Raw genomic sequence first — 25,694 nt, 5'->3', positions numbered from 1 at the left:
CCCGACCGCAACTAGAATCTTTGACAGTTTATTTCTTTATATGTGACAATTTTCATTGTTGGCACGCTATCTGAGTACGATTTCATTTCGGCGAATGTAATAAATATTTAATATGAAGTAAAATAAAACACATACAGGAAAAAAATCATTTTCGAATAGAAACAAGGTAAGAGTAACAAATAATATTTTGTAGAACTTAAGGAGTGATTGTTCATGACAATGTAGAAATACGTCATTTTTTTTCTTCTATTAACTACACCCATTTACCGATTGATTTCAAATTTTACTTATTAAAAATAAAAATTCATGCATTGAAGGTTAAAGAAAAGGATAATTCGAAATCTGCTTTACGATTATTATTGCTTCATTTCACAAAACAAAGCAAAAACTTAATTTAAGCCTTATAAGCACCGGTTTTATTAGCACCGTTAAAATGCAGGATGCATCAAATAGTACAGAATAAAAAATCTCTCAGCTTTTCCCAATTTGTAATTATATACAAAATAAAAATTAGAACGTTACAACAATAAATAAAACTAAAAAGCTTACTCATGATTTTCCTCCAAGATAAAAAGAGAGAGAGGAAAAGAAAAACTTCAAAAAATATATCAGTTAACAGATCATCATATCGCACCACGCATAATAAATGGGATTATTAATATGGCATGCCATTGTTCTGTAGAAAAAAATTCTTCCTGCGTGCAATTATTTAGGATATTATTTTCCCTCTTACCAAGAAGCATTCTTCACAGAATGTATTACACAGATGGTGCATAAATAATTATCTACATTTTTTTTTCACTTTCCTTATATTAAAATTAACCGTTGTCGTAACTTGCAAGAATAAACAAACAAAAATAGAAAATGAGGTATCCATAAATTTAAAATACAATATGTAAATAAATATATGCTAAATCTGATGAAAATGCATAACATAAAGAGGGAAAACTTGCTGATACTGTAAATATGAATACCAAGTGTTTTTAAATCTGAGATTTTTCATACTTAGGTGTACTATTTTTCTTTTGTTTTACCTTTTTTTTTCAAATTTGAACAAAAAATAATAATAATAATTTATCGATCCTAATAATCAAAGGAAGAAAATGGCCTACAAGAATATCTAGTTAAAATCTCTAACAACAGTCAAATGTAAACAATTCACTATACGAACGTTTCAGACTTCCACACTGGACATTTTTAGAATTACATTTAAATCAACGCTTCGCTATTTAACTATCGGAGTTCCAAAATATTATTAGAAATGCTTTGGAGAGAGCTCACTGTGTCAACAAAAACTCCATTCGATCAGAGGAAAGAAGATTTTAAGGGACATAGTCAATTAGAAAGTTTACTCGAGCTCCAAGCTTAGTTGTAAAAAAATAATTAATATGGCTTAAAAATATGGAAATCAACAACCACTAAACTATTAAACGACACCTCAAAACTATTAAACTTACAAAAATGGCTTTTATACTATCTTAAAACACAAAAAATTGTTTTTTATTATATTAATTTTATTAGTACCAATGTCAAGATTAAAATATAGCTTTCTTTCAAATATTTAAATCCGAAATAGAATGTTCGCTTCTGTTTATATTTCGTAGTATATATCCTTTTTAATTTGCATTAGCACCCAAAATAATTTTTTGTGGCAGATTAATTCAATTTAATTCTTTTTAATCACATCAAATAAGATGAAATTTCAAATAATTACATTTCATATTAATCATTTAATAATGTAAAAAATCAATAATCATGAGAAACAGACTAGTCACCAAAGGCGGCTAATATATAAGAATTGTGATAAAAAAAAAACTGAATCTTATTTCTTAAGACGATGAATTTTTAAGCACTTTATAACAAAGTGAAAATAAATCCTAGGTTATTTCATACATGAAAGTTTTTTTCCCTTCTTTCGCTTAAAAAGTAAACAAAAAAAAAGATGCGATACTGTACCCTCTTGTCTATTAGATAAATCAAGTCAAACATATCACCAAACGCATCCGTCTCTTTCAAGGAAGCGACGCCGTGACCAATAATAGTATAAATAAACACTATCTATAGAAAAACGAAGTCGGAAACACGTACCGAGGAACTACATCACTGTCGTTATTTTTATCGTTCGTATATGTATTAAACAGATTTTGAATATAAACTAAATATACTTGATTTGATTATTATTTGCAAACTTTTTTTCTCTCTGTTTACAGTAATATTTTTTTTTCTCGTTTTGACATCTTTTGCGCCGTTTAAAAATAGCGTTTTAATATTCAACGCCAAGGAGAGGATGAAATGAAATAGAAGTCAGGCGTGATATGGTTTGATATTTTCATACGACACGTGAGATTGTATATCTGTCATAATGTGTCACCATTTATTTATATTCATAATCTGTCAGGAATACTTATATAATACACTCCCCAGACAGGTCATTTTTTATTTTTATTTATTTATTTATATATGAAAATATACCTAAAGTAAGACTTATTCCTGAAATGTATGGCAGTAATATTTATTATTATTCTAATGATAAGACAAATAGTGGGCATGGTCTCTCGGAAATACACCCTAATAAATGCGTTAGCCCTCTACTTCTGCGTTTAAACTGTTTATATTAAGTGTAACGAGAACTCAAAATTTTATTTTCAGATTATCGCACTTGAGCATTTTCTGCTTCGTCGGAATGAATACGCATGCATCGAATATGCATTTTGCTTTAATTCCTTAACTCAAGCAATCAAAAATTTACTAATCCTAAACAGATTAACTAACGAAGGTGGTCCCGAAATTTTCTCGCATACTCTATAATAAATGTATTTTTTGTATTATTAACCGTATATCACTGGTAAATATAAAAATGAAAGCGCTCAATAACTTGATATCTTAGGCGATTTTTTTAATGGGGAGGGGATGTTAATAACACAAGCACCAGAAAACCAAATATATATTTCGGGCAAACAATTTGAAATAAAATTTGATATAGAATTACACCACGAGTCGCGGTGGCCTGGTGGTTAGGTCTCGGCTTCGGAACCGGAGGGTTTCAGGTTCGTGACCCGATTCCACTGAAGAACCGTCGTGTAAGCGGGTCTGTTGCACGTTAAATCCGTCATGACCAAACGCCCTCCTGCTGGTGTGATGTGGTGTGGAGAGGGGGGTGCCAGCTCAGGTGCCGTCCTCGTCATCTGACCGAGGTTCAAAATGACGAGGTCCGTCCCAAAATAGCCCTAGTGTTGCTTCAAACGGGACGTTAATATAACCAAAAAAAAAAAAGAGATAGAATTACAATCACAGTCACAAGATCACATACCAAATGCATTGATAATTCGTCGATTCTTGAGTTATCGCTTTTACATGTGAAAGTACAGACTAACAGATGGTCAACCCTTTAACAATCACAGTTCAAAATTCGATATGCTTTGTTGTGTTTGTGAATTATGTTTAAATGCATACAAAAAAGAAATAGACTGACAGACAGTTAATCTCTCGACGGATTTGGTTCCAAATTCGATATATATTTACAACAGTTAAATCTGTGTACCAAATCTTATCCATCTATCTCACTCCGGTTATGATTATCGTGTTAATTCATATTCGAACAGCCAGACAAACAAAAGTAAAGTATTATGATTTCATTCAAAATTGGATAAAAATCTAGAAATCAGGTAAAAAGATCATACACCAAATTTCATTTGCCTAGTTAGAAACGTCTTTTAGTTCACAGATAGATATAATTTCAATGTGTTTTTTAGACACAGAGGGATCTAAAACGTGAGATATGTCAAAATCTCAAATTTGAATTTTGATGATTACAATACTTTTTTTTATGAAACATCGCATACAAGAAAATAATAAATTTTGATAATCCTTTACTATAGACGAATTTTCACATCATGAATGACTTTTAAATAAAAAAATGAAAGATTTTATTACTCGATTTAAAAAGAAAGAAAACGGATTATATGCAATTGTACAATCGATAATCAAATCTCGTCCTAATGCATCTTCCAAGACATATGAAAGCAATGTCAGAGATGACAATTCTTTCTGAAAAGCACTGAAATCTAAATTGGACAGTAAGAATTGCAAGTGGAACTTCCATCATTATCCATCACAACCAACTCCCTACGACCTTCAATCCAAAATAAATAACAAAGACTTGATTTGAACGAATTGAAAAAAATAATCATGATCGCTGTCATCTTAAATCAAAGGATTAATCTTGCAATTCTGACATGCCCATTGTTAAACTCCAGCCTCAATCAGTAGTCTAGAAAGGCAGCTAAAGCAAAAGTGGTACGAACTGTGCGTAATATAATAAAATCTGTAATGAAACTTGTCACAAATTATTTAGAACACTCCCAAGTATCGAGAGCTCACATCGATCACTGCTAAGCTTGATCCACCAAATGACACGAGTAGTGTAAAAAAATAATAATAATAATAAGCATTGCTCAAGGTTCTACAGTCTTTTTTAATATAGATTTTAAGAATGTCATATGCCATAGCTAATTCGCACTGTATGGAGAAAAAAAAAAATCTGAACTGAAATCATTCTATCTATATTACAATGTTCAAATTTAATCCCTAGAAAATATCAATTAATTTATCCAGCGTTGCTCAGTATTAAAATAATAATAAGCTTTGCTGAAGGTTCTGCATTTTTTTTTTAAATATAGGTTTTAAGAATGTCATAATCACCAAAGCTTATTCATATTGTATGAAAAAAAAAAGAAATTTGAATTGAAATCATTCTGTAAATTGCAATTTTAAAGTTTCATCCTTAGAAGTTACCAATTAATTTATCCACCATTGTTCAGTATTAAATTAATTTCATATCTAATAATTTTAATTTAAAAACGGCTCTTGTATAATATGTTATAATACATAAAATCGTTTTATCTTCTGGCATGTTTTGAATTAAAACGTGAATATCAATTAAAACAGACGACTTTTAAAAAGATAATGAATTCGAATTTTCCCCATATCATCAATCCAAATCACAATAATTATTCTTGATAAAAATTAATCATCTGTTTTTAAAATTTTATTTTAGAGTTCTTCCAGAATTCTGCTAATATGTTTTGGCATCTACAATTTCAATTGTATTCTTGTTCATCTAGAACAAAAAATATTGCAACAAATATAGTACAAATTGTGTTTTAAACAATAAGAAAAAAATTTAAAAAATAAAAACAAATATTAAAAAATATACGCAGAATAGTTTAAAATCTCGCAAATATCTAACAAAAATGTACATACAAACTTCAAAATTGTCGGCATTTATTCGATTATTTATCAAATCTTGAAAAATTTATAAAAATTTAAGGAACATTTGTACGGGAATGAAACTGGCATTATTGAAAAGACATTAGATCGAATTTTAAAAAGGTATAAGAAAACTTTTGGAAAAATTCGTTCCACAGTTATGGTGGAAAAATAACAAAAAAAAACATTGACTGCCGCAAACGCGCCTGTGCGTTACAGATAATATACAATTGTACCAAACCATCTGTATGTTATTAGATGACACTTTCCCTACTACAGTTAAAAGATAACAAAGAAGGGGTGGGGTCATCTAATTAGATAGATGGTCCGGTTATCAATCGTGAGTAGTGGCAGTGAATGTGTTAACATATAAATCATATGGTAAAAATAAATTTGATAATGCAAAATAAATGTTTAGTAATTCCCTGTGACGAAATAAATACTGTATCTGCTAGAATTTTTAAGTTGTTTTTAAGGTTCTGCAAAGGACTATACATCCAGCATATGTGTAGCTGAAACAAATACTAAAAGGGTCTATAACCTGAACAATCCTGATGTACTACAAATTTAAACAATGGTCAATTCTCTGTTAGGAATGCTATTTTTGTAAAGAACAAAAATCTTTATAGCAAAAACTCAAAATTCGTGAAGAAAATAAAAAAACAATGATTAATGATTTACAAAGAAGAGTCCATTTTTTACATTCAAAATAATTACCAAACATTTCATTACTATGAGCTTTAGTGACTTTGAAAAAAAAAAACAGCTAGAGAGTTCAATGCAATTCTTAAACTTTTGTCCCATAAAATAAAAAGAAACAAAAATTCAAGGAATTCCAAAAGCAGCCCTTTCAATAATGTCTTACCTTAATCTTTTTGTGGGCAATTCCACGCGGAGCAAAGAGGCAAATTCATAAATCTAACCTATCCAAAAAAGAAAAACAACAAAGAAAATATTTCATGTGTCTATCACATTCTACAGAGAATGACAATCAAAAAGTTCCAAAAAATTGCCCTTGGCAATTAAGACCAAGGACAAGAAGAATCTTTTCATGAGCTGAGGAATGGCCCAACTCACATTCATTTGATTTGCAGAGCCCATCAATGACCCTCGTCAACAGTTTGCATACACTTAAGGTCCTTACCCTTTGAATTTCTTGATGGCCCTTTGGTCAGTTTAATGCCTTCAAATTTATGAAAGCAGTTTCGAACAAAACTTGAAAATGCTTTTTTTATATACCAGGAAATAGTATGTCAGTCAAGGAATTTAAATAAAAGATGCCATTATATTGCAAGTTCAAATTTTAAGGAATTCTTAAAAATCTTCCAATGATTTTCTCAAAAACGAAGAGAAAAATGCTAATTGAAGAATTCTACAAAATAAAACTTTAGTTAGAATTCATTGCATTAAAGGCTTGTTTTGATACAAATATCAGTTCTTCCCATAAGTGCTTACAATTTTTCTAATATTTACACAGTGTAAGTGCAATGGCGGATCTTCAACTAGGCAGACTAAGGTTAGTTCTATGGTAACGGAGTGACTGGCTGTAATTTTAAAAAAAGACAGATTAAGCACTGCATACAGTCAGTAGTCAAATAAATGACTTTGTAAAAAATATAAATCCTATTAAGGATAAAATATTAGGATAATGTAAACTGTTTATCAAGCGTAATTAATCAGGTTTCTATTTATTATAATATTAATAATATTATCTGCGCTTTAATAATATTGTGCCCAAACGTAGATGTAGATATTCTAGAATCATAATAGATAAAGACACATGTTTTCATAAAGTTAATAAACTAAAAAAAATTAACAAAATAATTAACATGCTTAAAAATATGCCGAAATGTGAAACTAAATCGACAAGTTATTAAAAGAGCGGTTGCTTTATAAAGCATTACATAGGGCAGCAAATCTCGCCAAATGTTTCGTAATTTTCGCCAAATGTGTGAAATCAATGGAAATGGCTTTTTTTCCCCCTTGTACATATAAAGGATATGCTAAGTTTTGGTGCTAGATTTGAGAAGATTGTGATAAAAATTAAATAGGAATTTGCCTTTTATTGGCAATTATCGTCCAAAATTTAACACAGATGTACACTTTTGGCGACAAGACATCTAGCGAATCAAATATGGTTCGCTTTTGAGTTATTGCATTCGAGTTAATTATGCAAGAACAGATAAGACCAATACAAATTTAAACCTTTGAAGGAGACCAATAAAAATTTGAACCTTTTATTCAACATGTGATACATATACTTGAAAGCTTATTCTAAAAGAATAGATTTTTATGAAATTTATTCTTTCATTTTTATTTATTTATTTATCTTGTTCATGTGCAAACCGACGAACAGATTTATAATTTTCCTTTTCAAAGATTTCATGAAAAAGATATAAAAATAGAATTTTTCTGTTAATTCTACATACAAAAATTTATTCCTTCGATTTGATAAGGTTTTGGGGCTGCGCTCACAGAGAGACATAATTCTAAAAATGATTTTTTTCAAATTCAGAAAGCTCTAAAGTGTAGGAAGTAATCAAATTCTTGAGGTCAAATTGACTCGAGGTTTTTGACGATTACAATACTTTTTTCGATGAGACTTCGTATTGGAGTAATTAAAAAACTGTTTTCGTACAAAATTAGTAAACAAATTTATGGCTTTTTCCGCCTTTGGCGACTAACCTGTTCGCTCGGAATATTGGATATTTTAGATAAATCGTTTAGATTTAACTTCATACCCATAATTAAGCGAAACTGCCAGATATTAAAGCTGCGTTACTTTAAAAATCTTACTTAAGCCCTTTTTATTGTGTACATGAATTGACTAATTAGTAAATGGAGACAAGTTCTATAGCATTTTAACGCTATTAAAAACATAAGTCTCCGGTTCATTTATCTTCTAATTTTGCAATATTTTGTTAACTACACAGATACTAAACAGAATCCTCCATCCTTAACTTTCAACCATGGAAGAAAGTCACGGCATTCAATATTTGACAAAACAATGAAAACGGTCTGTTTCCCAGAGCAAACAAGTAATCCAATGTTGAAAATTAGGCAAAAAAAAAAAAAAAAAGTTTCAAAAAAATTGCCAAAATTCAAGAATAATTTGCGCGAATATTAAATAGGTATAATTAAAAAAATTGTTTTAAATTTGAAATGATTTAAAATTTATTTTTGTGCAATGATATTTTGAAAGATATCACGGAAAAACACCAAAATTCAGTTTAATTTTTAGTTAAAATTCTACTTAAAATTTCAGAAAAAAAGCTCCGAAGTGCACATTCCCACCCTCCAAAGTATATATGTACCAGATTTGGTAGCTGTAGATAAAACAGTCCAGCTTGTACGGCACTAACGCACACAAAAAAAAAATACCCGCCTTCATCCTTATCAGTAGAAGGGATTTATTAACCTTGCTGAAGATAAATATAGACAATTAAATTCTAAAAGTAATGCTTTATCTATTTGAGATAAACAACAATTTTTAAATGCAAATTCCCACGCTATTTTCGCCAAAAAAATTATTTAACTAGAATTGAAATCATTTGGGTATAGCAAGCAGGACAAATATTTATTTCAACAGTACCATATTTAAATCGAACTAGGAGGTCAAAATACCAACTAATATAAGCAACATTTTTTTTTTTGAAAACCAAGGCCACGGTATAGTTTGCATTAGTCTTGAGAAAAACTCTCAACATTACATAAATCTAGAAAACAATATCAAACTGAATCTCCTAAAGAGATAAGGTAAAAAAAAAAAAAAAATTGCAACTTCTGAAAAACGAATTCACTATTCCTCAATTTCTAAACAAAAGAAAACAAATCTAAATAGAATTTCTTAAAGAGACAATACATTAATGCCCTGCATTTAAAACAATAGAAATTAAACAGTTTTGTTTTAAAGGTGAATTTTTTAATGTCCCATAACAATTTTTATTGTGCTTTTAAATTCTTTTTTTATTGCGTGATCAACACGCATCTGAATAACAGATATAGCCAAACCGTAAATACAGCATAAATGGGAAACTCGACTGTTTAGCATTAAAAAAAAAAAATAGATATCTAAAACAGGAAATTTTAAGTTCAAAATAAATCTTTGTTTTTATCAGCATGACCCATCGCGAAATTGCATTGAGATTATTTTTTCAGGATTTTGTGATGAAATTTTGCTTTGTGCCAGAAATTGCAAAATGAGAGCGCCATCATCACCAGAAATTATCACAACAAACAAACGCGCTATGCTGAGTCGAGTGCTATGGTGAATTAGTGCAATCTTATTCTAAAATTTCTGCCCTTATTCTATGTAATAAAAAAATGAATGAAGAAAACAATATTGTGTGTGTGTGCGCGCACGTGTGTGCTGTTGTTGTAACTAAAGGCACTTTACAAGCCCGCTGACAGTGATTAAGCCGAGTGAGCGTCTCGTTTTTACAGTAGCACCAATTACGGCCAAAAGTACGATTTCGCTACTCAAGCGTCACAGCCCTTTTCACGGGGTGGACTTCATTCATGCATTTCATTCACTCATCCACAGATCGTAATTTAGACCTGAATCAGAAAACGATCAATTCTGAACCAGTACCCTCAGTGGTATTACTCTCGACACGGAGGACTTTGAGACCACGACAGATTTATACGTGCACCAGCCACCTTATACACGAAAAGTCTTCGGCCGGTGGGGTTCGAACACACAACCTAAGGGATGCGAGTCCAACGCCCTACCAACCAGGCCATCTCGGCCCAGAAGACAATATTAACACTAGCCAAAGTACACGAATTGCAGATATGTTTACACAGTAAAAAAGGTTTAATATTTCACCTTAGAAATGGAATCACTTCAAAGTTTGTTTCATGGTCCAAAAATTTTAAATCGTTTAACCCCTTTTTCATCTTCTTTAGAGGGGCTTAGAACCGTTTTAATAACAAAATCCTTCAAAGTGCTTAGAAACATGTGTGCCAAATCTCGCTCGAATATGCCAATGCAGGTGGAATGCAGAGCCATACATCACTTAACGTGCTACTTCCATAACAGGCAATATATATATATCTATTAAATTCTCTTAACGAGCGAGGTTTCGCAGAACGAGTAATGAGGAGGCATCACGACGTCATACGCAGAATTAACCTGTATCTTGGTACTAGTATGTGTTGAGCGCTTATTCGAAGATAATCCTTACGTCTACATGAAGGAAACTTTGAGCGGATAGCGTTGTCGAACGCGATTCCGGAGGATTTGAGCAAATGCCTTTTAAGCAATAGTCGAAAAAATTGTGCCTCAGACCAAGAGTTTGAGGCTAAAGGTAGATAGTTATGACATTGATGAGCTGGTGGAAGAACAATCAAAACTACCGAAAAGTTTATGGAGCTGCGTTCTGTATGACAGCAAAAAAGTTGCGGATGAGATTTATTCAGAAGAGGAGGATAGTAACAGCCTCAACAGAGCAACAACCTTTCAGTGAAATAAGGAAGATGTTGAAAGCATGGGAAATTAATGAATCATCCATTGAGAAACGTCGCTCTAATCAGGCAGTAGTTATGCAGTTTAAAAATTTAACGACAATGTTGTGTTTTATTTTTCCAAATGTTGAACTTTAACTTAAGACAAATTTGTAAAAAAAACGCATGCATTATAAATAATGAAACACATAATTATAAATTTGTTTGACAATTTTTTTCGGAATGGAATACATTGCCCTCTTTAACATGGATTCCTATGAGAAAAGTGTTCACATTGCAAATAAAATTCGGAAATCAATTAAGCGAGGTTCCACTGTGTAAGGTTCAAACAAATAAAAGAAAATTCTTACATATGATATTTATATTATATATATAGATAGATTTCTCATATCAATATCACACTTCTTCTGAATATAATTAAATGCCTCAAGTAGACTCCGATATTAATGATAAACTGTTCACCTGCCCAGATTTTAATTCCTTCCCAGAACATTCTGAAATATACCGAACAGCTGTTCAGAAAATCTTGTCATTCATGTTAACATTCACATGCCGGACTCCTAAAACAAGTCCACATTGTTCAGAAGAAATGAAGGTTTTAGAATATGTTTGACATGTAGCTAATTACTTTCACTGCTCAAAAACAGAAAAGGACAAGAAAAAGAAGTGCAATGTTATATAACAAGTCTCCCCCCGCCCCTTCTTCGGCTTTGACAGTTTCTCATTCATTTTATTTCTCTCCGGCATAAATGTTTTATTATAACGTGAAACTCGGTGCTTCAAAGATATGTGAATTATGAAAGGGGCATTTGAAAAACCATAAATCATAATAAGTATTGAATCTCAAAATGTTGTTTATAATTTCAAATAATTGATACTAAATATAATCCTAAAATAATCTACATTTCGTTGGGTTAAATTTTATTACATATATTATACATATATAAAGTTTATATACGATATATCAATAAATTCATAATAATAATAATAATAATGACAAGAATAATAATAAGTACAAGAATAATAATAATGGAAAGTCAAACCATTGCTATTAGAAAAATCAAGATTACTCAAGAAATACTACAACACTATAGACACGTAAAACCTAAATTAGCGTTATTTTTTAATAAAAAAAATTATCTGAAGAATTTAAAATATGCCAGAAAATAATATATATATATATAATACAAATGATATTTTACATTTTGCCATAATATATTTAAACTAGCGACAGTTGTCTATCCGTAACTTTCTCGCATTTCTAATAAAGGTGTTAATGTTTGTTACATATCCCTTTGATCCAACATGAAATAATGGATTTTTGGAAAGGAATGTGAACGCTTCGCTTGCTCAAATTTTTATTTTCAGAGTCTCGATTATAAGCATTTTTTGTTTCGTAGCCTGATAAGGAAAAATAGAATATGTTTCAATAAAAAATACTGTTCCGACTTTTATATATATATATATATATATATATATATATATATATATATATATATATATTGTTCAGTATTATAAAAAATATTACTTATTCTATTTCAAATAGTGTAAAATCCCTCTCTGGTACAGTCAGACTAGAATCCGAATCGGAACTTGTTATTTCAATTTTTTCTTGCATCGAAATAAACCAGAAATGAAATACAAAATGATAAATAGTTAGTGAACTTGCACACCTCCATCCACAGCGAAACAATACAAGATTTAAAAACAAAAGAAAACAGTGCAAAAAGAGAAAAGAATCATAGATAACAGTTCGATAAAAAGGCCAGATCAAAACACTCCACTGAAAAATTCAAAAAACAAAAGAACCGTTGGAACTCGACTCCAAGATTAACGACCAATACCCCCAAGTTCCCCATCCTGAGTGGGGTGGGGATAGAAAAAACACCAGGGGGGAGGGCAGGATAGCAGAGCAATTGCCATTTCATACCTGACGGGAGCGGGGTCAAGGAGTCGTCTAGGGTGGAAGAAAGGGGCCTTGCAAAGGGTCCGGCAAGATAACTTCCGAAGAAAATATTTGATAAATGGTTAGGTGTGCCGATGGGACTGGAGGGCAACAATTTACGTTTAGTTCCAAGAGATGGGTATTAAGCGTTGCCCACAAAACAGAAAGAAAGAATGAGGCATCGAGTTCATAAAATGCAGTCGAATCCCAAAATCGCCACGTCCAAACGCATGTGGAATAAGATATGTTGACTTTTATAGCAGGCAATGCTATCTGTCAGCTTTTAAGCGACTCGAACATGTGATCTTAATAATTTGAAGGATATAAAGTACTGGATTAGGAGAAGCAATTTTTCTTAGGTATTCAGAAACGTAAACTGAAAAGAATAATTGAGACATTTTTCGCAGTGTTTTCAAAATTACATGAGTAGAATAAAATGGATTACTTTAAAAAAACAATAATAAATTCATCCAACTTAATAATCATAAAATCGGAGAACATATTTTATATTCGCGTAGCAATTCAGAATCTAAGATGCGCATTAAGATGCTAATCTAAATAATAAAGGAAAAAAAAAAGGAACCTTATATTTCCAGCTGTAGCAGCCTTTGTTATCAAAAGATCTAAGAACTGATTTTATTTTCTTTATTAATTTGACTAGAAACTATCAAAGTAATTTTTTATATACCTGTGATAACATCTTAACTCGATTAAAACATTAACTCGGTAAAATTAAAGTAATAATTACAAAAAAAAAAAAATTATATACGAGCTAAAATAGAAGTTAGATAAAATTGAGAACGGACTTCTTAGATGTGTACCATTCCGATATGGAATTAAAATGAATACGGTTAACACAATAATTTAATTTTTCAATAAACTTACAATATTTTTAAAGTAACTTATTAGAATTTTATGATACGCTTTATGCTTGTTTTCGAGATCAACGTATTTTAAAATGTTTTTAATAATATTTTTTTATTTAAATAAAAAATTGAGGTGAAACTTTTACTAAAACAACTTTTATTTCAAAATATTTATGAATAAAATTTGAAATCCATTTAACATTAAAAAAAATATTACAGCTTTCACATATAGTGTAAACTGAGAGGAAATAAAATAATATTTAACATTAGAACTTGAAGAAATGCAAATGCTCAAGTAAACAAATACTTATAGAATTAAACGCAATTTTTTAAATAAAATGTTATAATAAACAATGCATTCTTATCGTTTCGGATTTTAATGTTAATTAAAATGAGAATATCACATGTACCAAACGATACAAAATGTAATCAATCACTGAGAATAAAAACTCTGAAACAGATAAAAAAAATATTTTAAATAGCTGTAATACTTTTTATTCATTATCTTTAGAAGATTTATTCTGAAGAAAAAATCTTGTTTTCACATGCAAACATAATTTTAAAGTCTATTAATTCTTGGGATAGTTTATCCTAGTTCGCCTTGCAGGAAATGCTAAATACATTTAAAAAAAATATTTAATGGCAAAATAAAACGGTTCCATGGTAATAACAAGTTTAAATTAAGTTTTTTTAATACAATTTTTAACAAACAAAACTATCTTGCTGAATCAAACTTTGCCAGCTGTTTTAACCTTTTCTTATCCGAGTTGTTTTATCAGAACATGGGTAATGTCACTTGGCTCCACGACGGATAACTACATTCATTACAGTTCTTAATTAGTAAAAAAATAAACTATTAATGAACTTTTAAGAAATTTCCCAAAAACCTTCCTTAGGCTTCATAATATTGTGCACAATTTTTGAAGAAAATCTACGTAATTTATATTACTACAGCTTATAAATTACTTATGCACTTAACTTTTTATTGATAACTTCTATTTGTGCAGAGAAAATGTTTTTTTTATTATTATTTTTGCAAAATCTATCAACATAATTATCTCGGTATATCGCTTGTTCGAAACGAAACGATACTCCAAAATCTTCACATATTATCGAAGGGTATTTATCATCACTATTTCGCCTTTTCATATCAAAGAATTGATGGCTAAAAGTACGCCGACAAGTGGTTATGACGTCGGCGAAAACGATCTAGTTATCGTGAAAGCGCTAAAGATAGATAAAGAGCTAGAGAATCAAGCAAGACCAACTTAAAAACATCAAAATTAATAAAAATACCCTTAAAAATAAAATATACAAAGATTAATCAATTATAGAAATCAGAATTAAAAATAAATAACAAACAATCAAAAATAAATGTTTAGAATATCCAGAGCTAAATCAATTGCAGGGAAAAAAAAAAGGAATTTTGCAAATGCTATTTTAAAGAACATTTGTATAATTATTCATTTCATATAAAAAAAGAACTCAGTTTTCTGGAATTTAGATGTTTCTAGAATACTGAACTTTTCATAAAATAAAAAGAAGTCAAATGAAACAGGTGCGATGCCATCAAAAATTTAAAAACAGCAAGAGATATTATGAAAACTAATAAGGAAACTGCATTCGAAATTCACTCAGAAAAATTCATCGAATCTATTTAATGAATAATTTATTATGATTTATCTTGTGTTTCACCGAAGAACTGTATTTTGAACTTTGAAATCCAAAATGAGTAATGGGCTTAGCATGAGGATAAGATGAAAACATTTTTCTTATAATTTCGTTTCTAAGCACGTGATGATACATTTTTTAAACTACAATTGTTTCAATTAATGACTTCACAGTTACATGATAAATACTCATTGCTTATGCCATGAAGCATCCGATTGTATGGATTTTATTTTTGGGGGTTCAATACTTAAACTGGCGTGATTCAGTTGCAAATTTCCAACAAGGCAACTAGAATCCTCAGCCAAGTTGATTAAAAAGATATTTTTAACAGCCACATAAATAAGTCTGTAAAATGTATAAATTCTATAAATTACAATATGATATGGAAATTTTATTAATAATGTATGAAATGTAATTGACCACAGTGGCAGATAACTACCTAGGGTTGCCAGTCTGAGAAGTGACCGCAGACAAATTGATTGAAAACTTCGATGTTTTAGTTGCCACATAATTTAATAAAAAATAGAAAGGTTATTAATTATAAAATATCAAGAAGAATTATAAAATATTACTTTTTTAAAATATGTTTCCGATAAGATTCATTACGTTAATTGTTATCGTATTTTTATAAGCATCGAATTTTATTTCAATAGCATTTTGTGCAAAATAAATACCATGCAGTCTTCATTCGCGCAAAGACTTTTTTTTTTTTTTCAAATTTTGAATTAAATATATAATGTAGCTTAGTTCTTGATGGCTTCTTTAACAAAAGTATTTTAGAAATTAAAATTAAATGGATACGCAATACAAACTATTTTAAAAGCCTTACAATATTCCATGCATTGCACAGCGCATCTAATTTTGCGCAATCTCATTTAAAATATGAATTTTAAATAGAAAAATGGAAATATTTAAACTGTTAAAAATTTTCTTGGTGAAACTAAGCATCTAAACTTTAAATAAAACGACAGATAGTACAATTATTTCAGCATTGGATTTTTAAGTATACCAGTGAGTATTTTTTTAAATTTATGTAATGTCTTCAATAAAAATTTATCTGAATTCAACAACAACAAAAAAACCAGTGCACTGAAATAAGAAAGCTATTTTCAAGCAATTCGAAATGTTATGTAAAAGCACCACTGTTTTTAAATGAACGCATTAAAAAATATTATTGCTTATTTATAAAGATTTTAATAGGAAGTACACCAAATTTAAAAATGTACGTAAAAGCCATACTTTAAGATTCCAAAATTTCGTTTATTTTCTAACGAAATTTTTAAAATGCTCTGAAATACACATTTTTACCTTTCAAAGTACATGTGGCCAGTTTTGCAGCTATTGGTATAACAGTCTGGCCTGTATAGCACCAATAAATACACTATTTCAAAAAGAAAAAGCCATTCCAATTAATATAATGCAAAATTGATGAAGAGACTTCTCTAAATAAAACAAATCACTCAAAATATACTCACGATGTTTATCAAAACTAAATTGCTGGCTTCATTTCCATGAATTTGATGAATTTAGGTTTTATCGGCCGTTCGATATCAAAACAAGAAACTCCGATTGGCGTAGCTATGCAATTAGGAACCAATTCCAAAATACTCATTTTGATATCATTCCCTTAGATAAAAAGATTGCCACCGTAGGGAAAAACTGGAATTCTACTAGGAAATCTTTGAAGTTTTGTTAATACCGCGATATCGTTCGAAAGATAACAACGGGTCGTTGTCTGATCTTCAGTGGTAAATATTGAAACTAAAATTGTGACACGATTTCTCGAAGAATATACCGATTTGAAATCATTCGAAATGAAATTGAAACTTTCAGTAATATGGTATTCTTTTACCAAGTGAATTTCATAGTTATTTCCGAAAAAATATAAAAGAAAATGTCCTTGTACTATATTTGGTCACAATTCATTATATACCAGTCCAATTTTGTATTAAAAAAACCATACTTTGAACAGCTTTCATTAACCAAAACCAATTCCATAAACTGCATTTGATTCCCAAGAGCATAAGTTTTGAATCATTGAGCTACAGCAGTATGCAAAGATCTGTATTCCGACCAGGTTGATATTGCACTACTTCTCAACGTACAAATTTCACTGGTTCGATGTGTGAAATGTAAGTAGTAATGACAGAAATTATTTATAACATGAAAGTAAAAATCAAAATTATAAACAATTTTTAGCTTCAAATTATTATGTCCTGTAATGAGACTTCTATATGTATCAAAGATGCAATAAAAATCATTTAAATAATCTAATCGCCAAATCATTTAATCGCCAAAAATATCACCAAAAAACCTCACACATAAGATCATAAAATCGGGCCACTGTATTTAGCAAAATTTGATATTTTTATTAAAAAAATCAATTTTTAAAACGATATTAAACATTTTTTTAAATATATTTGTCAAACAATCAAGGTACACTTTTGTAAATAAGATCAAAAATTTCTTTACTGCAAAACCAATTATCTTGTGAGAGTATGTTAGTATTTTCGGAATGGAGTTAATGATGTCGTAAAAAAAAAAAAACAGCCAGAAATATATAAAGACCATGGTTCACTGAAGATTATCGACAATGGAAATTTAAAACCTTAGAAAATGTAAAATATCAAAAAACTTTCCAAATTCTAAACTTTTGACTTTAGGTTCTGAATTATTTCTTTCTCTGCACACATACCATCTTCTTATAATTTTTACAAAATTATTGAAAATTCTTCTGAAGAATCATAGTGGCAAAAATCTCAATCCACTTTTTTTTTTCCAAAATATTTTGGACGATTTAGTTCAGTTATTCCAAATGTATTACAAACAACAGAATTGTTGCCGTCCAAATATATATTTATATTTCGATGGCAACATTTATTACGAATTCCACCGTCATCTTGTTATGATGTATTTGATATCATAGCTAATATATCGTAAGCTTATATAGTATATATCAGTTTTAATATAAATTATATATGTTGGAACTGATATATATATCAGTTTTTGGCGTTGGAGAATAAACACACAACTTCATCCATAAAAAACCATAGTTTTAATAATTCTTAAAGCACTTTAAATACTTGAGGAAAAAAATATGCGATGCACATCAATAATAAATTAAATTCAAAGTTTAAACTGCAGCAAAATCAAATAGAAGATGACAACGACTTACAATGTTCCATCAGCCAGTTATTTTTAATAATAATAATTTTAGCTGCTGTTGCCAACGCCACAAATAGAATGCATTTGAGCTGAACAATTTGAGCTCCTGTTGCCAACGCCACAAGTTTTATTTGATTTCTCTGAAGTAATATTTCTCCCACCACGACTATGATGATTATCGACAATGGAAATGGAATGGAATTATGGAATGATTTAGTTATGTTGTTTTTATAATATGATTTCTTAATGGAAAAGTTAACCCTTAACTGCATAACGATGTAAATCTTCATCTATGTTTAAAACCTCATATCTCTTTATGTAGCAAACCGTTGCATGCCGTTTTTTTAATTTTAATTTTACCAAAACTATTTTATCGTTTTCGAACGCAACTTGAATCTTTGACATTTTATTTCATTATCTTTAACAATTTTCACTGTTGATGCACTATTTGAGTACAATTTCATTTCGGCGAGTATTACGAATTAGGATTATTTACACAAAAAGTAATAAAAACATGCAGAAAAAAATTGTTTTTGTATATAAACAATGTAAGAGTAACGAATAATATTTAGTAGATTTATAGAACTCAAGAGTTATTGTTCATAATGATGTAGAAATACATCAACATGCTCTTTAAATTAAAAAAAACAAACTTGTAGCTTTTTTTTTGTATTTTTCCCGATTAACTACATCCATTTCCCAGTCAATTCCAAATTTTACACATAAAGAAAATAAAAATTCATACATTTAAGGGTTAATTTATTGAACTCCTTACTTTAAGTATGAACTTTCAATACAGAAAGTTTAAAATGGTCTGTTTCTTCTACTCTGAACATCTCCCAGCAAATTCATAATGCATTTTGTGTGATCAACCAAGGTTTGAAAATCTCTCCATAATCAAAATTTATTTTGCAAAATAAAACTGTTAATGGATGATAATTCAAAATTTGCAATCTTTCAGAATTTCAAATCTGCAATTTTTTTTTATAAGTTAGTATACCACAAAATTTTGAATTTTTCATTTGACTTCCGTTGCTCTATTTAAAAAAAAAATATTTAACAACGCGCAAGTACATCAGACGAATGCAAATAAAGAAATATTTCCCACAGCTACAGATAAAATATCAAAAAATATGAATATGAAATATGTTTTTTAAAAGCGAATAATTTAAAAGATCCCATTGTTCAGATTTGAAGGTCATCTTCTGAAGAAAAACCTTTTTATTTATTTATTTTTTAATTCGCCCAGTAAATCTGTCAAGGTTTACTTTCTTAAACGGATGAGAACAAGAATCGTTTGCTGTTCTGAAATCCGCTTAATTTAAATAGACTTGACTTTCAACAAACTCGAAACTTTTCACCTTTAACATCCCAGTGTCGGCAGGAAATCAAACAGGTAATTACTCTCCAGGTACAAGGAAGAAGAATTACACTGCGCATTACTCGAAAATACTAAAAGAAACAGGAAGGCATCTTCAGGTCGTTCTTTAAATCTTGTTAACAGGGAAAAAATGAGCTTCTATAATCGTCATCTTGAATGCGTAAAAAAGGATTTCACAAAATGTAGTTTTTTCTAGCAAACGATTCTGGTTTGTAAAACGAGATTTAACACTTGTATATTTAAAATGCTTTGATAGCAAAGTGGCTCTAAATAAAATAATGACAGATGGTGTATATTGATTGATGTAATTCGATTAGGTTAAATTGAGGTTATGTTTAATTTTAAACATATTTCTTTTGTGTATTAAATAATTTATCCTTGCTCAAACAAAAGATATACTTTTTTCTATGATCCTAGTAAAATATTTTATGGGTATATTAAAAAATATATATAGCAAATTTTTAAAATGAGCCACGTTTTCAGAAATAAATGTTGTAAAAAATATTTTCAGAAGATTTTTTTTAATATTAGCCGTGATTTTCGATCAGAATAGAGATAATCATCGCGAATGTTTTTAAAGATATGTATTTTTTTAGATTTATCAGCGGATATGCCTGCATGACAATTGCTTCTATTCAAATCCATGTTGTCTTACACTGTACAATGATGTGAAATCCTTCTTTCACCAGCAAAATACGCAAAGAATTGCGAAATTAATTTGTTCAAGCTTGGTTGGAGTATATAATGTATATATGATTTGATTCAACTAACTGTTCAGTTAAACAGATTTTTTTTTCTTTTTGACTTCGTATATAAAAACATTCCATATGAAACTAATAATTCATTTTAAAACAATTTTAAAACATTCTATTAAGGAATCAAGGAATCAATTCAAACACATATGATACTTATCAGCCGCCTTTGGCGATCAATTGGCTGATTTTGTTTACATTTACATATCTAGTGGATTGTTTCATGTTCATTAATTTCTCAATATAGTGAAAGTTTGACCATTGAAATCGTGTCCTATGATATCTACTTCCTGAACATAATCTTTCTTTATTAATTTTTAGCAATGGAAGAAAAAATATGTGATAAAATATTTGATGAAAAATAAAAACGGTTTGACTCTCAGCGCAACAATGTAATCGTTGAAAATTATGCAAATTATATAATAACCAAAATTCCGGGTGAAATTTCAGAGCTTTTCAATTGGTATCATTACCTCTTAATTTCTGTTAAATCAAAATTTAGAAGCAATGTTTGCAAACAAATTAAAATATTTTTAGAACGAAACGAATTGTTATATATTATCGATAATACCATGATATCAAATAAACCTGTAATAATAAAAGATAAATACAACAGGCCGCGAATATCGCAATCAGAAATCGCGGCATAAAAAAATTAGAGGGTCAAAAAAAAAAAAAAAAAAGGGGATTTTTTAAAAATATTTTAAAATGGCGTCAAAATTAAATTTGTGTAGGAACATTTTCGATAGTTTCGGAAAAATTTCAAGTCTTCAATTAAGTTTTAATCATTCAAATTATAATTAAAATTCGACTTGCTCTTTTTCATCTTCTAAAGTATGCAAAACTTGGCAGCTCTAGGTCTAATGGTTAGTTATTTTTAAAACATGAAATTATATTAATTAACAGAATATTAGTCTATTGTTATTGGAATATGCGATGCTCTCTTTTCACCTTCTAAAAGTATATATTTGCAGAACTTGGTACCTTTAATGGTCTGTTCTGTATGAAGTGATTAACGCCATCTCAATTTAGGAATCCATGAAACTTTTATTTGTTCTTTCCAGTATTATATGAAAGAACAGTGTAAGATGTCTTGGCATGTGTTTGTAATGTGACGAAAACATCATGTGAATTGATCCCCCACATAATGTCAATTCAACTTTTCGTTATTTTAATACTACCGACTTAGAGAACCCCAGGATAATTATAGACCATTAAAAAAGAATTTAAAAGCATTTTGTAAAAAATAATAGCTAAATAAAGTCATAAAATATCACTTACATGGGGAAAAAAATCACTTAAGATTCCTTAAAAGTTGGACGACAGCTTCATAAATTTCTGCCCAATAATTTTGTCTAGCGCAGTCCCGAGGCGGTAGAATGCAGAAAATCAGGTGAAATTAAACAGGTTTAGAAGAAAATAGCTGTAACCAAGATGCTTGATTGTCACTTTCAGATTTTCTTGAACCCGTTCGGTTTTCCTTCTGATCTTATTTTTTAACATGCGTGATATTTTATCTACCTGTATCTTATCTTTATCGATATAATTCTTTGTGTGCGGCTTCGACTTTGGAAAAATTTATAAAAATATTGATTCCACCAAAATATTTTATTTCTACAGTTACTGAAAATGCTGCTTTCTGTAAAAAAGAATTTGCATATGATTTATTTATTGTAGGGAAGGGATTAGAATCAATTTCTTACTTTTGATAAGGAAAACCACAATTACTAAGAAGTACTGTAATTCAATTTTCGGCAGTTTTATTCTATTTGCATAGCAGCTTACACAAAGCAGAAATAAAATGAAACAAAAAATATTTTGTATCAGTTTTTTTTATTTCGCATTTTATTAGATACATTTAAATGCCTGTTATTTTTTATACGAAAAACTCTTTTTGACTCAGAATATTAAAAGAAATAATTAAAAATAATAATTCACCCTAAATGTTAAATATAGATAAAGGGGCTCAAAAAACTAATGCTACATACATATTGCCACATCTTTGAGACGACAATAATTTAGTAAAACTACTGATATATGCGCTTAAAAATTGTTTCAGAAAAGATTTCAGATTATCGTTTGAGGTTTCAAATTAAATCAAAATAAATAAAAAAAATCACAGTAACTGTAGATGTGAAAAGATAACTGAAGGAAGAATTAGAAATGTCAAATTTCACAAAGGATTCGAACCACAATACTTCAATTTCTGAATCTTATAAATAAATAAACACGTGTTGGCGACATAATTTCAAAGGGCAGTTACTTCGACCAAAGTATATGCCTTTTCCAAGTTCCTCCCGCTCAAAAAAAAAAAAAAAAAAAAAACCTGCAAAATTATAAAAAAAAAAAAAAAATAGCGAGGGTGGGGGGGGGGTCTTTTTTTTTCTCTTTTCCTTCCACTATTTTTCATTAAATTAGAGTAATTAATATTTAGTTCATATTACAATTCTATATGATATATCAATACACTTGCTTATGAATAAATAAAAATCTCTCATATTTAAAGAAGCATGTGCGAAAATGTATTGCGTTTTCGAACACAGAAATATATTTACAGTAAAAAATATGAACATCTGACGATTGATACGAGAAATGCATTCACCTGTTGATGAAAACTGCTTCATGACACAGCTGTTCGAAATGGCGTTATCGCTTTTAAATTGGTTCCTTATGGCAATCAAACAGGAATAAGTTTTAACGAAAGGTCACAAAGTATCAATTTTGATAGTAACATTTAATAGAAAAATATGCAAAACAAAAATGTAATGTAGTTGCTAACTGTATAATTGTTTTTAACTTTTAACATCGTAGGGTAATTTATTCACGCTGAAACTAAATTTATTGGATTAAAAATTCAGATATTTTGATTTTTTTAAACCACAAATAAAAGGCGAAAAGCATAATCAATAAAAATGCATGTAAAATTAATTAAGTTCCATTGACAATTTATTTTCAAATGAGAAAATTCGGTTTTATTGATTTACTTTACTTTTTTCATATAAAATATATAATGACAAAAATATAAAATGAATAATAAACTGCTAATGCTTTTAAGAACGCATTTCCAACAAATATTTCAATGAAAGTTTGAAGTATTGTAATGTAAACTAAACAACTTATTACTGATTCACGATATTTCATCGAAAAATATTCTGAGAAAAAGATAGGAATAATTATTTTCAGCAATAAACTTTCCAGCAGTTCTAAGATTTAATTAACATCTTTTGTACACATGCATAAATATTTAAATACTAGGTAATACTTTGTTTAAAAGGAAAGCTAACTCAAAGAAAACAAAATATATTTCACTCAATTCTTCATTACAATGCAAAGTTATACAAAACATCATCGGAATTTAACTTCTAAAGGAATATGTGCTGTTTAAACGGAGCAGATTTCACAGATGTATGAATTAATCATTAGATAATCGCACACAATTCGTTGAAATATATTCATTCTTTTAATATTTCTATTTATAACCTAATCAACATTTGCTATTTAGGATTTTTTTTAGCATGAGTGATTTATGTTATACATTCATCAAAGAAGAAAGAATTAGAAATGAAATGTAATAAGATGAAAATTATATATGTTAGAATCACGCGTTCAAAACATTCTTCAGAATAATTTGCAAAAAATTAACTGTTTCATATTTTAAACGGAAATTATTATATCCGAATCAAATGCGCTAACAATTGATTCATTTAATCTTTTTCTCAAGAACTGCAAATTAAAAGCATTCTAATAGCAAAAAGAAACGACAGTTCTTTGGTTTAAAATATAAAATACCGAAATGTTAAGTGTGTATTAATACTAATTCAACTTCAATATTTAAAATTTGAAGGTGCAATGAATTTTAGAAATGGTATAAAAATGATATTACCTATGCAAGATATATACTTTTGAAATATGATTACAAATAATTTTTAGAGGGAAAAAATCACTATATCAATACAATAACTACGGACATAAATTTGTTTGCAAAAATAAACCATTCAATTTATTCGAACTTTTAAATCAAAAATTAAATAATGCCTGAGCGCAAACACAGCGTGATAAAGAATCAAGATATTTTTAAAACAAACGGAGAATAACAATTTCAAATATACAATTAAATCCAGAAAAAATTCAAGGATTAATAAAAAAAGAAAAGAAACATTGATTTAGAGCAGAAGTTGATTATTCAGAATTCACCGTTGTCTTGTGAGAATATTATCTCATATTTATTAATCACACATTATTAAGTTTAATTATCCCAAAAGTATAACAAAATGAATTTTATTAATGCAAAACATAAGACTTTAAAAAATTCTTTAAATGAATTTGCAAGAAAAAATATTATAGCGTAAATAATAAAACGATTTAATTCGTAAAAAAATTTCAAATTATTTATTCGAAAATTGCAAATACAAAAAGAATTGCAATTTCGCTACAAACATGCATTATTTGCAGCAAAATAATATTGAAAAACTATTTAAAAAACACAAATGTCTAGCTAAAACCAGAATTTTTTAGATATGCAAAAATCTAGCAACTTACCACCACAATGCAGTTCAAAAGATAAATGCAAGTTGTTCCACAAGAATTGCGAAATAGTGAAATAAAACACGTCTTCCAGCAAATTTGTTCTTACTAATCCATATCATAAACAATGCCAGATTCAATCACACAAGCAGCAGACGATTCAAAATCCACAGTTTTCGTTTTCACCGCGTTTTGGAACAACACTTCACACACTACTTCGCCGATCGGCTTTTCGACCAACTGTTGTGTCCTTCAGAAAAGTTTTCGCTCTTCAAGTTCTAGATGGTCGCCAATAGATGCCAATGTTCAGCGTGATGCTCTGCTTAAAATGGGGATTCCTTGAGCGCGGCAGGATTCTCCTTTTGGCGATAATTCATTTGTTTATAACCGTAAAAGTCATTATGCCAGACTTGTTTTTGAAGTCTGGCGCAGGTAAGTTTTTCAAGGTCGAATGCACTCAGGGGTATGCCTGCCGGCAAGGCCGAATATAACAGGGGTGTTTAGACTGTTTCTCGGACCTATTCATTTTGGATATGTCGGTAGAAATTGAGAAAATCTGGTTTATTTTGTGTTTGTAAAAATTGAATAAGAAATTATGGTTATGAGAACAAATTTTTTTTAAATTTTTTTTTATCTATATGGGTTTTTTAATATTA

At 29.3% G+C, this 25,694-nt stretch overlaps 1 protein-coding gene across 2 annotated transcripts in view; it reads right to left on the bottom strand.

Moving 5' to 3' along the window:
* Window positions 1–25,301, bottom strand: part of LOC129975189 (semaphorin-5B-like) — a 141,339-nt gene extending 116,038 nt beyond the window's left edge. Inside the window, exon 1 of one of the 2 annotated variants that reach the window (XM_056088163.1) lies at window positions 25,054–25,301. The gene's annotated coding sequence lies outside the window, so the exon portion shown is untranslated. Of the gene's footprint in view, window positions 1–16,691; window positions 16,711–25,053 lie in introns of those variants that run through there. The other variant, XM_056088164.1, reaches the window with a different exon arrangement.
* Window positions 25,302–25,694: the final 393 nt, after the last annotated feature.

Source organism: Argiope bruennichi, chromosome 7, assembly GCF_947563725.1.
Source record: "Argiope bruennichi chromosome 7, qqArgBrue1.1, whole genome shotgun sequence".
In the NCBI taxonomy this organism is placed as follows: domain Eukaryota; kingdom Metazoa; phylum Arthropoda; class Arachnida; order Araneae; family Araneidae; genus Argiope; species Argiope bruennichi.
The sequence above is the reverse complement of the archived record's forward strand: the minus strand, read 5'-3'. Positions and strand labels throughout refer to the sequence as shown.